The following is a 5,124-nucleotide window of genomic DNA, read 5'->3' as shown; positions in this document are numbered from 1 at the left end:
GAGGAGGGGCTGGGCAGAGACGGCTCCGGAGGGTGAGGTGGTGCTGGGCAGAAACAAGCCCGGAGGGTGAGGAGGTGCAAGACAGAGACGGCTCCAGAGGGTGAGGAGGTGAAGGACAGAGATGGCTCCGGAGGGTGAGGAAGTGCAGAGCAGATACGATGCCGGAGGGTGAGGAGGTGCTGGGCAGAGACGGCTCTGAAGGGTGAGGTGGTGCTGGGCAGAGACAACTCCGGAGGGTGAGGAGGTGCAGGACACAGACGGCTCTGGATGGTGTAGAGGTGCACGGCAGAGACGGCTCCGGACGGTGAATAGGAGGACGGCAGAGTCGGAATTGGAGGCTGAGGAAGTGCAGGGCAGAGACGGCTTTGGAGGGTGAGGAGGTGCATGGCAGAGGCAGCTTCGGAGGTTGAGCAGGTGCAGGGCACAGACGTCTTTGGAGGGTGAGGAGGTGAAGGGCAGATACGGCTCCGGAGGATGAGGAGGTGCAGGGCAGAGACGGCTCCGGAGAGTGAAGAGGTGCATGGTAGAGATGGATCCGGAGGGTGAGGAGGTGCAGGGCAGAGACAACTCCAGAGGGTGAGGAGGTGCAGGGCAGAGACGGCTTCAGAGGGTGAGGAGGTGCAGGACAGAGACGGCTTCAGAGGGTGAGGAGGTGCTGGGCAGAGACGGCTCTGGGGGGTGAGGAGGGGCTGGGCAGAGACGGCTCTGGAGGGTGAGGTGGTGCTGGGCAGAAACAAGCCCGGAGGGTGAGGAGGTGCAAGACAGAGACGGCTCCAGAGGGTGAGGAGGTGAAGGACAGAGATGGCTCCGGAGGGTGAGGAGGTGCAGAGCAGATACGATGCCGGAGGGTGAGGGGGTGCTGGGCAGAGACAACTCCGGAGGGTGAGGAGGTGCAGGACACAGACGGCTCCGGAGGGTGAGGAGGTTAAGGTCAGGGACGACTCCGAAGGGTGAGGAGGTTCAGGGCAGAGACGGCTCCGGAGGGTGAGGAGGTGCAGAGCAGAGACGTCTACGGAGGGAGAGGTGCTGGGCAGAGACGGCTCTGAAGGGTGAGGAGGTGCAGGACAGAGACGGCTCCGGAGGGTGAGGAGGTGCAGGACAGAGACAGCTCCGGAGGGTGAGGAGTTGAAGAGCAGAGACGTCTACGGAGGGAGAGGTGCTGGGCAGAGACGGCTCTGAAGGGTGAGGAGGTGCAGGACAGAGACGGCTCCGGAGGGTGAGGAGGTGCAGGACAGAGACAGCTCCGGAGGGTGAGGAGTTGCAGAACAGAGACGGCTCCGGAGGGTGAGGAGGTGCAGGGCAGAGACGACTCCGGAGGGTGAGGAGTTGCTGGGCAGAGACGGCTCCAGAGGGTGAGGTGGTGGTGGGCAGAGACGGCTCCGGAGGGTGAGGTGGTGGTGGGCAGAGACGGCTCCGGAGGGTGAAGAGGTTCAGGGCAGAGACGGCTCCGGAGGGTGAGGAGGTGCAGAGCAGAGACGGCTCCGGAGGGTGAGGAGGTGCTGGGCAGAGACGGCTCTGAAGGGTGAGGTGGTGCTGGGCAGATACGGCTCGGGAGGGTGAGGAGGTGAAGGGCAGATACGGCTCCGGAGGATGAGGAGGTGAAGGACACAGACGGCTCCAGAGGGTGAGGAGGTGCAGAGCAGAGACGACTACGGAGGGTGAGGAGGTGAAGGGCAGAAACGACTCCGGAGGGTGAGGAGTTGCTGGGCAGAGACGGCTCCGGAGGGTGAGGAGGTGAAGGGCAGAAAAGACTCCGGAGGGTGAGGAGGTGCAGGGCAGAGAGGGCTCCGAAGGGTGAGGAAGTTCAGGGCAGAGACGGCTCCGGAGGGTGAGGAGGTGAAGGGCAGAGACGACTCCGGAGGGTGAGGAGGTGCAGGACAGAGACGGCTCCAGAGCGTGAGGAGGTGCTGGGCAGAGACGGCTCCGGAGGGTGAGGAGTTGCTGGGCAGAGACGGCTCCAGAGGGTGAGGTGGTGCTGGGCAGAGACGGCATCAGACACGTGGATGGGGATGATATAGTTCATGGGAAGATCCCTTTAAGGTGTCCATGATAGAGAGGAGTGGATAGAACCTTTTAATTACAGGGGGGGATCAGACACCATCTAATGAGCAGTATGAGAGCGTGTATCGGGGGTCAGGAGAGTGGTGGATGGCGCCATCTTGTGGCCCCTCAGTGCATTCCTATACTGGGTTACTTTTGGCACCCGGAGACTTGGCGGAGGCCCCGACACTCGTGATTAGGGCTTAGAGGAATTGTTCAGCAGCTCGTCCATCGTGAACCTCCGGAAGACGATCTTTTCGCACGCCGCGTCCTTTCCGCATTCAAATAAGCAGGCGAAGGAGTGAGTGTCCTGGCACACCGCCAGGTCCGAGTACCCGCTGGGACCCTCGTTGATGACCCACGGTGGGGTCCAGGTGGACGGCACAAGGGGTGATTTATTCAAGTAGACTCCTAAGTCCACGCGGCCCCGGCTGCTGGTGGGATGGGAGTAGAGGAGCCAGGACGTGACGCTATGCTGAAGGGGCGAATCTTCCCCGCCGTCCGCCTCGTCCTGAGTTGCCTCCGGAGGCCTGTAGCTCACCACACTGCCCTGGCAGCCATGAGGCGGCTCACACAGGCTTTTATTGTAGTGGGCATCTGTGAACTCCATGGACTGGGGGCTGCTGGTCGCCTCCACCCGGTAGCGCTGACCGGTCCTGGCGCTGCAGTACAGGAGGTCGTTGCCGCTGCTGCAGGTCACCTCGGCCACCTCGCACTCCCCTGTCTTCTGCCGCCACAGCCCGCTGCCCTTGTGCCAGCTCTCTCCGCGGTCGTCGCTGTAGAAGATGAATGAGTGGGGCTTGGTCTTCCAGGGGACGGGCAGGCCGCAGACGCGGGAGTGGATGTAGTACAGGTACGCGGGCACGATCAGCCTGCCCGACGGAGAGCAGACGCCGTGACCGGGGCCAACCGTCAAGGTGGCGCAGCTCTTCAGGTCCTCACCCAGGACCTCCTCCGTCACGTCTTTCGGTAGGCTCCACGATTGGCCGTGGTCGCGGCTGGTGACGTAGCAGAGCCGGGCGGCATTTCGGCCGGTTATGATTTGCCGGAACTCGGAGATTTCGCTTTTTACACAGACGAAGAAGAGGAAGACGGTGTCGGTGTCGGGATGGTACAGCGGGCAGGGGTTCATGGTCCGGTGCCCCGGTAACTTGGCGTGGCTCACCGGCATTGCGTCTTCCCACTAAGGAGGCAAAACAGATGGAGACGTTGGAAAGTCACAAGATCAGACGCGGAGAGAGGTGACATGAGGAGTCGGTACCTGCACCTCCCCGCGCTGCACCCGACCGCGCCGCACCACCAGGTACAGGGCGTCCTGATCATCGGGGGACGAGCGCTTCTCCGCCAAGGCCAAGAAGATGGAGGGAAGAAGAGCAGAGCCGGGATACGATACGTCACACCGCCAGGATCCTGCTGGAACAGGGTCACCGAGTCCAGAGAGAGCGCCCCCGACATGTCTGTACACGAACCTGCAGGACAGCGGATACACGAGACTGACAGCCGAGAGCAACCTGTATCTAATCCTGTGTGATACTGAAATGTGTATCTAATCCTATCCTGTGATACTGAGCCGTGTATCTAATCCTATCCTCTGTGATACTGAGCCGTGTATCTAATCCTATCCTGTGATACGGAGCCGTGTATATAATCCTATCCTGTGTGATACAGAGCTGTGTATCTAATCCTATCCTCTGTGATACTGAGCCGTGTATCTAATCCTATCCTGTGATACGGAGCCGTGTATATAATCCTATCCTGTGTGATACAGAGCTGTGTATCTAATCCTATCCTCTGTGATACTGAGCCGTGTATCTAATCCTATCCTGTGTGATACAAAGCCGTGTATCTAATCCTATCCTGTGATACTGAGCCATGTATCTAATCCTATCCTGTGTGATACAAAGCCGTGTATCTAATCCTATCCTGTGATACTGAGCCGTGTATCTAATCTTATCCTGTGTGATACAAAGCAGTGTATCTAATCCTATCCTGTGATACTGAGCCATGAATCTAATCCTATCCTGTGACACGAAGGCATGTATCTAATCCTATCCTGTGTGATACTGAGCCGTGTATCTAATCCTATCATGTGATACTGAGTTGTGTATCTAATCCTCTCCTGTGTGATACTGAGCCGTGTATCTAATCCTATCCTGTGTGATACTGTCTGCTGAGCCGTGTATCTAATCCTCTCCTGTGTGATACTGTCTGCTGAGCCGTGTATCTAATCCTATCCTGTGTGATACTGTCTGCTGAGCCGTGTATCTAATCCTATCCTGTGTGATACCGTCTGCTGAGCCGTGTATCTAATCCTATCCTGTGTGATACCGTCTGCTGAGCCGTGTATCTAATCCTATCCTGTGTGATACCGTCTGCTGAGCCGTGTATCTAATCCTATCCTGTGTGATACCGTCTGCTGAGCCGTGTATCTAATCCTATCCTGTGTGATACTGTCTGCTGAGCCGTGTATCTAATCCTATCCTGTGTGATAACGTCTGCTGAGCCGTGTATCTAATCCTCTCCTGTGTGATACTGTCTGCTGAGCCGTGTATCTAATCCTATCCTGTGTGATACTCTCTGCTGAGCCGTGTATCTAATCCTATCCTGTGTGATACTGTCTGCTGAGCCGTGTATCTAATCCTATCCTGTGTGATACTGTCTGCTGAGCCGTGTATCTAATCCTATCCTGTGTGATACTGTCTGCTGAGCCGTGTATCTAATCCTATCCTGTGTGATACCATCTGCTGAGCCGTGTATCTAATCCTCTCCTGTGTGATACTCTCTGCTGAGCCGTGTATCTAATCCTATCCTGTGTGATACTGTCTGCTGAGCCGTGTATCTAATCCTATCCTGTGTGATACTGTCTGCTGAGCCGTGTATCTAATCCTATACTGTGTGATACTATCTGCTGAGCTGTGTATCTAATCCTCTCCTGTGTGATACTGTCTGCTGAGCCGTGTATCTAATCCTATCCTGTGTGATACTGTCTGCTGAGCCGTGTATCTAATCCTATCCTGTGTGATACTATCTGCTGAGCTGTGTATCTAATCCTCTCCTGTGTGATACTGTCTGCTGAGCCGTGTA

General features: G+C 57.2%; 1 pseudogene; it reads right to left on the bottom strand.

Moving 5' to 3' along the window:
* Positions 1-2,236: 2,236 nt before the first annotated feature.
* On the bottom strand, positions 2,237-3,495 carry LOC141249211 (sialidase-3-like; annotated as a pseudogene).
* Between the last annotated feature and the right edge of the window lie 1,629 nt (positions 3,496-5,124).

The sequence above is a fragment of the Phyllobates terribilis genome, unplaced genomic scaffold, assembly GCF_046119375.1.
Source record: "Phyllobates terribilis strain yellow unplaced genomic scaffold, ASM4611937v1 Scaffold_2__4_contigs__length_985480577, whole genome shotgun sequence".
In the NCBI taxonomy this organism is placed as follows: domain Eukaryota; kingdom Metazoa; phylum Chordata; class Amphibia; order Anura; family Dendrobatidae; genus Phyllobates; species Phyllobates terribilis.
This window is presented reverse-complemented; position numbering and strand designations above follow the sequence as displayed.